The sequence below is a fragment of the Castor canadensis genome, chromosome 1 (genome assembly GCF_047511655.1).
Source record: "Castor canadensis chromosome 1, mCasCan1.hap1v2, whole genome shotgun sequence".
Lineage (NCBI taxonomy): Eukaryota > Metazoa > Chordata > Mammalia > Rodentia > Castoridae > Castor > Castor canadensis.
The window spans coordinates 97,979,362-97,995,588 of NC_133386.1; the positions used below are offsets into that span (position 1 = coordinate 97,979,362).

The window sequence follows — 16,227 nt, forward strand, 5'->3', positions numbered from 1 at the left end:
AGATGTTTTTAATATATAGTTATTGTATATTATCCCTCCTATTTGAAAATAACTGAGTATATATGAAAGCATATATAGATATAAATAATACATAAACTCGCATTTATGTAGCCATAGATATGGTTATATTTTTCTCCTGGTGAGCACATACATATGTGTGGATGTGAGATGACCATTTTTATTATTATATTTTCAATTATACTTCTCATAGAAGCAATATGTTTCATGATTTTCTTCCTAGTTTCATACTTTCTTCAAGGACAAGTTTATTAAAAATACATTGAGAGTGGTTCTTTCATAACTTTATAATATATAATGAATTTTCCAGTCATACATAGATTTTTTACACTGAAAGCCCAGCTATGGGAAACTTATGAGCCATACTGTTTTCAACAAAAGAATTAATAAAATCAGATATACTCTTATTAAAGTATCTCAAAGCTTCATTAACTCATAATAGTATGATTTGTTAATCAGATTAATTGAGAGTTACCTTTGTTCTGTGGACTTAAAATGATTCCTGTCACAACTTAGATCTTTCACCGTGAACACCTTGTGAAATTTGTGAGTGTATAATTTGTGAGTCTATTTAAAGTAGAGAAATGATTATAATTCTATTCTTAAGGGTGCTATTATTTTTACTATACTTCTGCTATTAATTCTACTGCCACCCACTTCTAGCATAATCATCATTTCATCTTTACATTTGCTTTTATGGTTTTTTACATTTACTTCTAGTTTTTTTGTGCTTATCTGTATTTCCTATCTAATTAAAAATAAAAAAGATAGGATTCAAATGATAGGGAAAAAGATGTATAGTACTGGAGTAAAAAATAAGAGATAAAAATATATATGTTTGAAGAATATTAATAGTGAAATATAAGCAAATAAAAACCACTGACAAACTCAGGTAAGTTGTGGCTATTGTAAAAGAAACATTCAGGAGAGATTTTGCTACAAATCATTCTGAAAAGAAGCTTACCTTAACAAGAGAAACAAATCACAGCCTAAAAGATTTAAGTTTTTTATTGGAAGGAACTTGTACTTATAAATGCTAAAGTTATTCAGATGTTGCACAAAATCATGAGATTTTTCTATAGATTTTCTGTATCTCCATAAAATCCATTGCCCAGATTTCACATAATAAATTTACTTCCTTATACTTGTTTTTCAGAATTCTATTATAAATCATCTTTTGTTTGAAAATAGTAGTCATGTCATGATTTATCTGATTGGCAAAGGCTTTCATTTAAATTCTATAACAAAAGCAATTTTTAAAAGTAAAATTATAAGAAAACACTCAAAAATTATATGTGATAAAGGTATAAATGTAATATATTTGTGTTTAGTCCACTTTGATAATCTTTATTTTGTCTTGTCAACTCAAGTCATCATCAAAACAACGGCCTGTCTGATTCTTCATGTGGTTTCTTACTTTCTTCAAAGGTAAAGTCACTCAGTTTGCTTGAGAGTATTTTTGACCTTACATGATAATTTATGAAGAATTAATTCAGACTTGCTCCAGCAATGAAAATTTAGCATACATTTACATTTTACAAAAGGAACAATCACAAAGAAATAACAAACTGAAGAGACATTAGGAGGAATACAGCTTCTGTTTCCAACAAATTAAGAATGAACCTACATAACTTTAGCTCATGAAAATATCTCTAACCAAAGGCCATTACAAAATACACACACATTGTCATGACTAAAGTTTTTGTGTTCTTTTATCTTCTGTAGGGATTTAACATGCATTGCATGGTAATTAGAATGTTTTAATTTCTATCATACATGCATACAGATACATACAGTTCTTAACATTTGCTTTTGAGCTTTAACTGCTTGAGTTATTTTCTTTTATAGTCCTTTTCCTTAAGTTCTTACTTCAAGTATTAAATTTAAATACTCATTTATATTTGCCAGTATTAAATGTCTCATTTTATTCACATACTTAATTACTTACTAATTGCATTTTTAATTTAAATGTTATTATGCTAATTTTCACTTCATTTAAAAGAATTTTTGTTTTATTGCCTTTGTTTATAAATTTTGTTTTTTACCTACTAGAGTGAAAGTTTGCTTTTTAGAATGTATTCTCATATGTCTTATTTTACATATTAAGTTAATATCTCCTCTTTTTTTATTGATAATATTTAGATTTTGTAAAATACTGAAAAGTTTTAACATGCCTACTGGATACATATCAAAGATTGTCTGAAATACAATAAAGTTTCAATCAGAATTCTAAGACAAGTTTTGTTTATGAGATCAAAATGATGCAAAAATGCATGAACAAATCTCAAAGGGCAATGGATTATGGGTCAATTTACATAAGAAAAAATATAAAGCACTCATATGATAGCATTATTTTAAAGATGCAGCAATTAAAATATTAGATTAAGCACTTTATATAGTTTTTGTTGTTATGGGCAGTACTGGGGTTTGAACTCAAGGCCTTGCACTTGCTAGATAGGAGCTCTTCCACTTGTGCCATGCTCCAGGTCTTTTTGCTGAGGTTATTTTTGAGACAGCTTCTCACATTTTTGCCATTGATAGCCTGGTTCTCAATCCCTCTACATATGCTTTCCATGTAGCTGGTATGAGAGCTTTTTTGTGGCAGCAGGATCCTTGCAAACTTTTTGCCTGGATTGACTTTTAATAACAATCCTGCAGATCTCTGCCTCCCAAGTATCTGTAGTTACTGCCATGAGCCAGTGCCTAGGAAGCATGGTATATCTTGAATAGTGCTAAAAATCGTGGTAAGGAACCTGGATTTTATCTGTTTTAATGAGCAAGCTTTGGAAATTTATGTATGAGTGAATCACATTATCTGCTCTCTATTTAAAAACAGTACTTTGACTGTGGAATCTGCTACAGAGCCCAGCATGACATTAAGAAGATGAGCTGACTGGTCATTGTAGCTGTCAAGAACAGAGAAGACAGTGCCCTGATTAAGACTAGAGATAACAAATTATTAGATTAAGATACAACTTTTAAATAGAGTCAATTAAACTTGTTAATGTAAATTGACTGCATCTGGATTGTGAGGTATAAAATTAAGTTAAATTCTGGTTTGAAGTCAATGAATTTCCTTTATGAACAGAAACACAAACATTTTCAATAAAATGCTTCTAAAAAATTCAACAAGTATCATAAAGATCATTACAAGGATGCAATATATGCAAATGAGTAAATATAACATAGCACATAGAATCAGGGACAAAAATGCTATGATCACCACAATAAATGCTGTAAAAGCCTTTGACAAATTCAACATCCTTTCCTTATAAAAATCCCTGAAGAAACTAGAAGTAAAAAAGGTTCACTTCAGCAGAGTAAAAACCATGTACAACATACTTATACACAGCAGTGTACTAAATGGAGAAAATCTGAAAGGAAATCAGAATTAGACAAGGGTGGACACCCTCTCCACTCTTATTCAATATAGCACTTAAATTCTTACCAGAGCAATAAAACAAAAGAAAAGAACAATAAAACAAAAGAAAAGAAAAGGAGAAGTCAAATAATCTCTTTTCACAGACAATGTGATCCTGTACTTGAAAGACCATAAATACTTTACCAAAACACTCTTCTACCCTGCAAAGTAGCAGGATACAAAATCGCATACAAAAATCAGTAGCTTTTCTGTACACCAACAATGAACACACTGAGAAAGGCATCCTTAAAGCAATCCTATTCACAGTAGCTCCAAAAAAACCCCACCTAGCAATAAAGCTAACCAAGGAGGTGAAAGACCTCTACAATAAAAACCATAAAGCCCTGAAGAAAGAAATTGAAGTCAACAGACAGTAGAAAACATACATATTTTCTTGGATTGATAGAATTGATATTGTGAAGATAGCTATATTACCAAAAGCAATCTACAGATTCTACAATAAATACATGAAAAAATGTTCAACACACTAAATGATAAAGGAAATGCAAATTAAAACTATACTGAGATCCCTTTCCCCAGTCAGAATGGATGTTATAAAGGAAAACAATGCATTCTGGTGATGATGTGGTAAGGATGTGTGAAAAAGTTATCAAAGTCTATTGATAGAAATGCAAAAACTACTACAGCTACTATAGAAATCTGTATGGAATTTTCTAAAACAAACAAAAAAATAGAATTCTATATGAAACTTTATACCTGAACACATATCCAAAGGTACCAAAGTCAGAATACAATAGAAATATAAGTACACCCATGTTTATTAAAGAAGTAGTCACAATAGCCAAATTATGAAATCAGCCTAGGTGCCCATCAGTGGATTAATGTATAAAAAAATTATACATATTTATTTACCAATAAAGAATACAAAATTGTATCATTTATAGGGAAATAGATGTAAATGAAGACCATCATGCTATGTAAAATAAACCAGTCTTAGAAAGAAAAGCATTGCATTTTTTTTCTCATATGTGGAATCTGGATGTTTTTTAAAGTCATTAAAATAGGATATCTACCTGGGGAAAACAAGGACCAGCATGAGACTTGTATGACAATGACATAATGAAACCCATTCATACACTTAACACAGTGAAGACATTTTCATATGTAATCCTATTTTCTTTGGCTCTGGGTTCATGAAGGAAATACAACTTTTTATATTTAACTGATAAAGGAGCAGTTAATTACAGAATTTATACAAAATGAGCTCTATCACACACTACCTGGTGGCCAACATGTACATTGACCATGCCTGAAAGAAAGGCATCATGTTATTTATTGGAAATACAGTCTCTTCTAATAGATCTCATTCAATATTGACTTTCTTAATAGATAAATAAAATATCATCTTTAGATAAGGTAGATTTTTTAAAGATGATAGCTAGTTTTAAATATGTTTATTAAAATCCTACTATTGATAATAGTTACTTGTATTAAGTGAGTTTAAAATGAAATAATTATCTACAAGAATCTAAACTCAATGTCTAGGACTGTATAAGCACAATACAAACATTACCTAATATTGTTACTGTCAGGATCTCTATAACAATTATATGAACTAAGTGTTGTGAGCAATGCAATGATAAAAAATCAGGTCCTTGTTTTTTTGGTTTGTATTTTATCATTTTTACATTTACTCACATGTGTATACATTATTTGGGCCACTTTCCCCCAACTCCAACTTCCAGGCAGAACCTGTTCTGCCCTTGTGTTCTCTAAATTTGCTGAAGAGAAAACATAAGAAATAGTAAGAAACACACAGAATTTTGCTAGTTTGAGATAGATAACTATACAGAGATATTCTTAGTGTTGCTTCCATGCACATGTGCATTACAACCCGAATTGGTTCAGCTCTACAAAACCTCTTCAATACTTCCTAGTCCCCTTCCCATAGTGGCCTCTGTCAGTTTAAAATTACTTTATTCACTCCTCTATAGTGGATACATCAACCCCATCCAAGTTTTAGGTTTCCTTCCCTTGCCCTATTCCTCCAATGTGCATTCTCCCCTTAGTGTGTGACATGTGTCCAATAATATTACTACATTTGTTTAGGTCTGTAATCTGCATATGAGGGATAACATACAATTTTTGTCTTTCTGAGGCTGGCCAACTTTGATTAAGATGATGTTCTCCAGTTCCATCCATTTACTTGTGAATGACAAAATTTCATTCTTCTTAGATTTTTTTTAAATACAAAATATGGTATACAATAAAATCAAATAGCGTAGACCTTTTGGGATATAACAAGCTATAAACCAAGATAAAATTAAACAGATAATATATATAATATGTGCAAAATATCCAGTTGATATGTGATGGAAATTATGATCTATAAATAAGATATAATTTGGACTAAATTTGTAGAGACAGAAAAAGTATGAATAAGGCCAAAAAGAAGAAAAAAAATCTTTCAGACTGTGGACCTAAAATGAATTATGGTAGGGGTTTTTAATTATGGTGTTTAACTATGAGATTTTGATTTGGTAAAGTATGTATGCAGGAGAAGAATATGCTAGAAAAACAGATAACATGTAGTCATGAAGGCAAGCTGAGAATGTCAGCAAAATTTCACTTTAAAATGGATGAAAATAATAAAGTATTTAATTGTTTCTCACATTATCAAAAGTCTTGTGTAGTCAAGTGATTTAAATGTAGTTCATTGTGAGGTTATAATTACTGAAAAATTTTTTTGGAAAGCTCAGGTTTTTACATCCTACTTTTTCATGTTTTTGAAAGTATGCTTCCAAGTGTCCCTGAACTTGTCACACCTACCAAAAGTCCACAGCTGTAAATACTATGGCTATTTGTTCCATCATAAACTAAGTAATACTAGATATTTTGCATTGTTGATAATTTATCTTACTCTTATTCCATTATTTTTATGCATCTTTCCTTTTTATTCTGCAGTAAAAACATTTCTGAACCCAGTATTCTTGAAAGTATTAGAAATGTCCTCAATGACCATAATTTCCTTATCTTGATCATTACAGAAGTAGATTAAGTATGCCCATGCTTGCCTGAGAAAACAAGAAGACCTCTAAAAGTGCATATCTACTGTTTTGGGGGAAGTCAGACAGGTTCCAGAAAACTCTCTCTGAGAGGGAAGAACCCAAGTCTGATTTAATTAATGGGAGACTGTAGATGCATTCATTGCATCAATCAAGTTGGATTAAAATATTGCAAAACTCAGATCTAAGATGGCGAGTAGGGTGCAGAAGTAGACAACATGTACTCTGTGACTCCAAAACCTCGCTGAGATGCTAGAGCCACACTTGGCAGAAATAACGCACTGATGAGAATCAAAACTTAGATACCTGAACCCCTAGCCCTTGGAAGCCTTCTCCATGCCATGTCACACTGACAAAACTTGTGGGCTACCACTGCCACTGCCGCCACTGCCACCACCATGGCTTCTGCCATTGCCAGCTCCAAACCTGCCTGTGAGAGATTTGGCAGACCAAACATGTGAGCTCCACATGTCACATGGAATTCCCCCAACCATCCTTAGGATAAACCATCACAGCCCCCTGAGCAGACTGACCCTCTAAAAAAAACCCTGAACAATGAACAGTGAACTTTAATGTAGCACACAGAGGAAGGGGAGGGGTCAGTGACAGTGCACTGGAGAAAGGGAAAGGACAAGGAGCTAATCTCAGCAGAACTATCAATAAACAAATGCTGGAAATGCAGGAAGGCTGACAGCAGGTGGGTGATGAGCAACTCCCTGAAACAAGTCATGTAGCAGATCATAAAGCTCATATACTGAGCCAGTGAGCAGCACCCAAAGTCAAATTGCCCCCACAAAATTGAAAAGCAAACAGGGAACCACCATAACACCATGACAGTGGGGATGGGAGGGCTGACAGAACACTGATCCTGCCCCAGAGAAAGAGGGTGGGGCAAGTAAACTCCCAGTGCAAAAATCCCAGTAAACATTCCACAGTGAAAAGCCACCTCAGAAGCAAGACAACTAGTGGACTACAGAGATAATTTCCTGAACCTGAGGACAGCATACAAACTTACACTGCCACACCTCACTGGAGGAGGAACTGACCAAGTAGCTACGGCTGAAAGACAGAAGAACAAAACACTATTGACAAGCCAATCACCTGGTGAGACCACAACAGAGCTTCTGCTCATATGCCAACACCATGAATGGATCCTGTAGGAGTAACTCCAGAACTTAAACCAGGCAGAAATTCTAGTGTTCCTGAATCTGGAGTGTTTTTTTGTTTTCTTTGTTTGGTTGGTTTATTGTTTTTTTTTATGTTTGCTTATTTGTTTCTCCTCATTGATTCCTTTGGTTTTGTTGTTGTTAGTTTTGTTATTGTGGGTTTTCTATTTTTTTTATTCCTATTATCTTTTTTCTCTCTCTTTCTATATTATCAACTTCACAATTACCATCCTCTCATCCCTACTCTCACCCCTTTCACACTCCTCTGGTAAAACCCATTGCTCTCCTCTCTAACAACTTGCTCTGCCCCTTCTCACCCACTCTCTTCCCCCAGCCCTCACCTTCCCCTCCTATTCTCCTCCAACCTGTCACCAGACTACCCCTCCCTCCACCATACTCGTCATCCACTGGCCAACCTACTATACCAATTTTACACTATCCCAAACCCCTGCAAACCCTAACACAAACATCCTCTTCTACAACAACAAAAACATAACCAAACACACAAAAGGACCATAAAAACAGCAGTCACCATACTGCTTTCCCCAAAAACCCACACCACTTCCCATCTCCCCCTTTAGTGCCACCCTATCCATATCCCCAAATTTCTATAGCTGGCATTACAAACAATAACCCCCCCAACTCCCACTGCTTATAGATATTACCACCAAGGGGTCTTCTGTGTAACACACAAACTACTGGTTGGGTATTAAACCTGTGAATTTGTTAATACTAAATTAAACCTAGACCAGGGACAGAAATAGCACACCAACTTAGCTAAAAACCCAAGACAGCCACAAAACAAAAATTAAATCAAGAGAAAGAAAATAGGTGACTAAAAACACCTATCATGCACATAGTTGCACAGTGCCAAGTGGAGCAATGGGAAGAAGAAAAAAGAATGGAAACCATTCTCCCCCCAAAAATTATTTAATACAGGAATCAGAGGGAAATGAAGAAAATCAATACCCAGTTCCAGACTCCAACAAATCAAAGATAAATGACACCAAGGAACCCAACAATGTCCACAAAAACAAACTCAAAGAAGAAATCCTGCAAGTAATTACTGAGAATTTCATGGAGATGATACTAGACATGGTTAACAAAAATGTACAAGAGGCACTCAAGAAATTTCAAGACACCAAAAATAAAGAATATGAGAAGACACAGAACAAATAAATGATCTCATAGGAGCCCTAAATAAACAACAAAGTGAAATAGGGAACACTATAAATAGAGGTAAATGAATTAAAGATGAAAATAGACAATATGAAAGATGAAGTGACCCCTGATATGGAAAACTAAAAAAAAAAGAATGAAACAGAAGCACAAAACACTTGTGGAAGTCCATTCCAGCTTACTAGAACAAGCAGAAGACAGAATCTCAGAACTTGAAGATAAAATGGAAATTAATGGAAAAATTGAAGAACTGTTAGACCACTCAAGACCTGCGAAAGGAATATGCAAGAACTCACTGACTCCATCAAAAATCAAATCTGAGAATCATGGGCATTGAAGAAAGAGAAGAGGCCCAAGCAAAAAAGATTTGTAACATATTCAATAAAATAATAACAGAAAATTTCCCAAATCTAGAGAAAGTTATGCACATTCAGGTATAGGAAGCATCCAGGACACCAAACAGACTTGATCAAAATAGAACTTCCCCATAACATATTATCATTAAAACAAGCACAGAGAATAGAGAAAGACTATTGAAGGCTGTAAGAGAGGAAAAACAAGTTAACATACGAAGCTAAACCTATCAAAATCACAGCAGATTTCTCAATGGAAACCACAAAAATAAGAAGGGCATGGCATGAGGTATTCCAGGCACTGAATAAAAATAACTTCAACCCTAGGATACTCTACCCAGCAAAACTATCATTCAATAAAGATGGAGCAATAAAAGTCTTCCAGGATAAGCAGTAACTAAAAAATGTATGACCACAAAACCACCACTACAAAAGATTCTCTAAGGAATTCTGCACATAGAAAAATGAAAGCAAATAAAATGACTAGAGGACAGGCAGCATCAAAGAAGAAAAGACAAGGAATCAGAGAATAACATTGATTGAGCTGATGCAATCAAAACCTTAAACAACAAAAACAACTAAATGACAGGAATCACCACAAACCTATCAATATTAACACTGAATTCAATGGACTCAACTCCCCCATCAAAAGACACCATCTGGCAAACTGGATTAAAAAGGAAGATCCAACAATTTATTGTTTACAGGAGACCCATCTCATTGACAGAAACAAACACTGGCTTAGGGTGAAAGGTTGTAAGAAGATTAACCAAGACAATGAACCTCCAAAAAAAGGAAGGAGTAGCAATAATTATCTCAGAAAAGTAGACTTCAAACTTACATTGATCAAATGAGATAAAGAAGGACACTCCATATTAATAACAGGAGAAATACACCAAGAGGAAAAAACACTTATCAATCTATATGCACCCAATGTTGTCAGTGCACCCAATTTTATCAAACATATTCTAAAGGACTTAAAAGCACATACAGACCACAAAAGAGTGGTAGTGGGAGACATTAATATCCTCCTATCACCAATAGCTAGGTCATCCAAACAAAAAATCAATAAAGAAATTATAGAACTAAATCACACCATAGATCAAATGGACCCACCTGTTCCCTACAGAATATTTCATCCAACATCAATACAATATACATTCTTCTCAGCACCCCATGAAACTTTCTCCAAAATTGATCGTATCTTATGGCACAAAGCAAGCCTCAGCAAAATATAAGAAAACAGAAATAATCCCATGCATTCTATCTGATCACAGTGCATTAAAAGTAGAACTTAACAACAAAAACAACAGCAGAAAATATGCAAACAATTGGAAGTTGAACAACACATTGGTCAATGATCAGTGGGTCATCAGTGAAATAAAAGATGAAATTAACAGGTTCCTGAAAGTTAATGAAAATGAAAACACAACCTACCAGAACCTATGGGACACAGCAAAGGCAGTCCTTAGAGGAGAGTTTATAGCCATGACTGCATATATTAAAAGGGCAGAAAGTTCTCAGATTAATAGCCTAATGCTACATCTATAAGTCCTAGAAAAACAAGAACAAGCAAAACCCAAAACAAGCAGAGGCAAGAAATAAAAATAATGGCTGAAAGTAATGAAATAGAGATAAAAAAATACAAAGAATCAATGAAACAAAAAGCTGGTTCCTTGAGAAAATAAAAAAGTTCAACAAATCCCTGGGAAATATGACTAAAATAAGGAGGGAAAAAACCCAAATCAGTATAATCAGAAATGCAAAAGTGGAGATAACAGAAAACACCATGGAAATCCAGGGAATTATCAGAGACAACTTTGAGAATCCATACTCCAATAAATATGAAAATCTTAAAGAAATGGACAAATTAATATATACTTATGACAATCCAAAATTGAGCAAAGAGGATATTAACCACCTAAATAGTTCTATAGCAGGAAATGATGTTGAAACAGCAATAAAGAGTCTTCCAAAAAAGAAAAGTCCAGAACCTGATGGATTCTCTGCTGAATTCTATCAGACCTTTCAAGAAGAACTAATACCAACTCTCCTTAAACTTTTCCATGAAATAGAAAGGGAAGGAATACTGCCTAACTCATTCTATGAAGCTAGTATTACACTCATCCAAAACCAGACAAGACACCCCAAAAAGAACTAAAGGCCAATCTCCTTAATGAACATTGATGGAAAAATCCTCAACAAAATAATGGCAAACCAAATCCAACAACATATCAGAAAGATCATTCACCACAATCAAGTCAGCTTCATCACAGGGATGCAGGGGTAGCTCCACATATGCAAATCTATAAATGTAATGTAGCACATTAATAGAAGCAAAGACAAAAACCACTTGATCCTAGATGCAGAAGAAGACTTTGATAAGATTCAACACAACTTCATGATAAAAGTTCTAAGATAACTAGGAATACAAGGAATGTACATCAATATTATAAAGGCTATATATGATAAATCTATAGCCAACATCATACTTAATGGAGCAAAATTGAAATCATTTTCCTTAAAATCAGGAAAAGACAAGGGTGCCCACTATCCCCACTACTATTCAACATAGTCCTGGAATTCCTAGCCAGAGAAATAAGGCAAGAAGAAGAAATAAATGGAATTCAAATAAGTAAAGAAACTGTCACAATATCCCTATTTGTAGGTGACATGATGCTATACCTCAAAGACACAAAAAACTCTACCCAAAAATTCCTAGACACCATAAACAGCTTCAGCAATGTGTCAGGGTACAAAATCAACTTACAAAAATCTTTAGCTGCTCTATACACCAACAATGAACAAATTGAGATAAAATATATGGAAACAATTCCATTTACAATAGCCTCAAATAATCAAATATGTAGGAGTGAACTTAACAAAGGATGTGAATGACCTCTATAAAGAGAATTATAAACCTCTGAAGAAGGAGATTGAGGAAGACTACAGAATGTGGAAAAAACTTCCATGCTCATAGATTGGTGGACTCAACATAGTAAAAATAGCTATACTACCAAAAGCAGTCTACATATTTAATGCAATTCCCATCAATATCCTAATGACATTCATCACAGAGACTGAAAAATCTACCCTAAAGTGCATTTGGAAACACAAGAGACCATAAATAGCTAAGGCAATACTCAGCAAAAAGAGCAATGCTTCAGGTATCACAATATCAACTTCAAACTATATTACAAAGCAATAGCAATAAAAACAACATGGTACTGGCACAAAAACAAATATGAAGTCCAGTGGAACAGAATAGAGGACCAAGATATGAATCCACACAGCTATCCCCACCTTATTTTGACTAACAGGCCAAAAACATATAATAGAAAATAGACAGCCTCTTCAACAAATATTGCTGGAAAAAGTGGTTATCTGCCTGCAGAAAACAAAAACTAGGTCAATATTTATCACCTTCTACTAGTATCAACTCAAAATGGATCAAGGACCTTAATATCAGACCCACAACTCTGAAGCTAGTACAGGAAAGAGCAGGGAATACTCTGGAAGCAATAGGTATAGGCAAAGACTTCCTCAGTAGAACCCCAGCAGCTCAGAAACTTAGAGAAAGGAGACAAATGGGACTACCTGAAATTAAAAAGCTTCTGCACAATAAAAGAAATTGTCTCTAAACTGAAGAGAACACCCACAGAGTGGTAGAAAATATTTGCTGGCTATATATCAGACCTAAAGGACTGATAACCAGAATATACAAGGAGCTCAAAAAACTAAACTCCCCCGTAATCAATAAACCAATAAAGAAGTGGGCAAATGAACAAAATAGAACTTCTTCAAAGGAAGACATCCAAATGGCCAAAAAACATGAAGAAATGCTCACCATCCCTGGCAATAAAGGAAATGCAAATCAAGACCACACTAAGAATCCACCTCACCCCTGCTAGAGAAGCTATCATCAAAAACACCACCAACAACAAACGTTGGCAAGGATGTGAGGAAAAAGGAACACTTACTTACACAGTGTTGGTGGGAATGCAAGCTAGTACAACCACTCTGGAAAACAATATGGAGGTTTCTTAAAAACTAACCATAGATCTGCTATATGATCCAGCATTGAACTCTTAGGGATATACCAAAGGAATGTGACTCAGGTTACTCCAGAGGCACATGCACACCCATGTTTATTGTATCTCAATTCACAATAGCCAAGCTATGGAAACAGCTAAGATGCCCACTACTGACAAATGGATGAAGAAAATGTGGTATTTATACACAGTGGAATTTTATTCAGCCATGAAGAAAAATAAAATCTTATCATTTGCTTATAAATGGATGGAAGTAGAGAAGACTGTCTTAAGCGAATTTAGCCAGGGTCAGAAAGCCAAAAATCATATAATCTCCCTCATATGTGGATTTTAGATCTAAAACAAATGCATTAATATTATAAGACATGAGCCCCATGTTAAGGGGAGGATATATACAGGAGGAATAGGGAAAGTTAGGAAACCCAAAACTTGAAAGTATTTGGTGTGGCCACTGTAGAGGAGTTAGTATAGTAACCTTAAAATGACAGAGGTCAATATGGGGAGGTGACAGGAAAATAGTGAAGAGATGAATCAATTTGAGTTGTAATGCACATGTGCTTGGAAACAATGCTAGGAATCCCTCTGTACAGCTATTCTTATCTCCAACTAGCAAAAATGCTATGTCTTTCTTATTATTCCAGATGTCTTCTCTTCAACAAAATTGGAGAAGAGGACAGAACAGGTTCTGCCTGGAAGTGAGGAAGGTGTGGGGGAGAAGGAGGGGGAAGGGGGAGAAATTGTCCAAACAATGTAGGAATGTATCTATAAATGAATGAAAAAAATTTTTAATTGCAATACTTAGCAGAATTTTGTCAGTGTTAATCTAGAATAACTTTGAAATGTTTGATTTTATTGTGTGCATTCAATGTTAACTACTGAAGAAAATATTACATAATTATATTTTGAATGAATTAAATTATAGGAAATCAGTTTGTGTACATAAGAGGTCAGAATTATTTCAAAATTTAAATTTATGGCTAGCATATGGCAATCTAGGAATTATAATTGATCTTCAAGTCAAATGTTTTTAAGAGTACTTATAAATCTTTCTTAACAGTAAATAAGAATTGATTTAGATTGTGTTCATATTGGCAGAACACAATATTCCATAAATTTACATATAGTTACTGAAAGTATTTCTACATCAATAACTTTTTTTCAATACTCCTTATACAACCCTACTTCTGTTGTGTTACAGAATTGATTCTTCTGTAATTTCATATTGTGTTTAAATGTTGTCTAATGCATTTAGACAATCTGAAGAAAGAAATTCTAGAAAAAGCCTTTAGCATGAATTTTTGGCAGTCTAAAATATTTCATGAGGATATAAAAAAGCAGCATCCATATTTTCACAATACCATGTGATCTGTCAGGGATTTTTATTCCAACACCTTCCTAGGTTTAACCTCATTTAGTTACTTATGTAAAAGCAATATGAACTTTTACCTTTATCCAGTGACTGCTCTTGCTTCCTCCCTCTTTTCACCTCTATATTCAAAATTTCTTATACATAATGTTTAGCATTGTGATGCCAGTAATTATTAGAAGGAAAATTAAAGAAAGTTAATAACAAAGGCAAGAATAAATACATAATTACAGTATGTCATATAAATCTTATCACTGTTATGATTTATATACACAATTGTATCTGAATATATGATTTTATATTTAGACATATAAAAATAGAAAAATAATGAATTAAACTCTGAAGGCTCTAATAAGTAAAAAAACTTTTCCAGTTCCAGTTTATATTTCAGTACTTGTCACAAGAATTGATTAATATGTGTTAATTTCTGTCTATTCTTAAACTTTGTCATAAGAAATGAAGCACTGGAATTTTTATATTCTGAAATGTTTCACAGTTAATGAACCTGATTCTCTCAGTGCAGAGTCTACTACCTAGAACAAATGCTTGATCTACACATCTGAAGCAACAGGAATTGAATGATCAGACTGTGATCATTTTCCTGGAATGCTGACAGGAGACGATTTGACATGCAGTGCTTTCTCTACCTTGTCCGTGGTCAATGCATGTTCACTGTGTGAAGATACAAATACAAGTCCACAGTGATCCATTCTGTGGCCATACCCTGGTTCTTTCAATAATACAGAACTGATGTATAGATATACAATCTGCACTATGCTTCAAGGAAATTCTCAAAAATTTCATATGCAAATCACTAAATCTTTCCCACTGTGCAACAGAGTCAAATCATCTCTATTATTAGTGGATTATTTCACCAACTAATAACATGCATGTAGAATTTGATTTACACATCTTTGAGGGAAATAAGATAATTATTTGATGATTTAAGATGAAAACCTATGAGATTATAGCTATTAGTAGTCTATTCAGCACCAAATCTACAATTATTCTATCTTTTCTTTTTAAGCCACTTGGTCACCCAGACACTGTACAAGTGAACACCTCTGAGCAAAGTGGTATTAGTTCAGACAGGTAAAATGACACACATTCACCTGTATACACACACACACACACACACACACACACACACATACACACACCTTTTAGTTCTATAGCATTCATATAGCATTCAGTGAGTGAATTTGTAGGTAAAATCTTTAACATAGAATTTATAATCACTTTAAATTAGGTGGTTACCATATTTTTTCTTTTAATATCATTGTACCCTATGCAGAACCTGAAGATGTAGGACACTAACTCAAAGGAAATATATTTCTATGAGTTTTTTTTCCAAAAGAAAATTCCCTTCCATGAATATCTGAGATATAAGTACAAACAGAAGGTGAACACTGTGTTATATGAACCAAGCCTAATGCCTTCACACTGCAAAGATGACCTGATACAATAATGTATCTATTGATATTAATATTTTTCTTCCCAACCATTTTTTTTCCTGTTTCACTTATAGTTTTAATGGTATTTTAGACCAGGTCTTGTTTTACAGCACTGCATTCTTTACAAGTATCAGAGGCATTGCCATGGAGTTGCATTGAACATCCCTGGTCATGGTACAACTAATTCACACC

At 33.9% G+C, this 16,227-nt stretch overlaps 1 pseudogene; it reads right to left on the reverse strand.

Moving 5' to 3' along the window:
* LOC141424970 (holocytochrome c-type synthase pseudogene) overlaps positions 1 to 16,227 on the reverse strand; it is a 49,861-nt pseudogene that overhangs the window by 31,072 nt on the left and 2,562 nt on the right.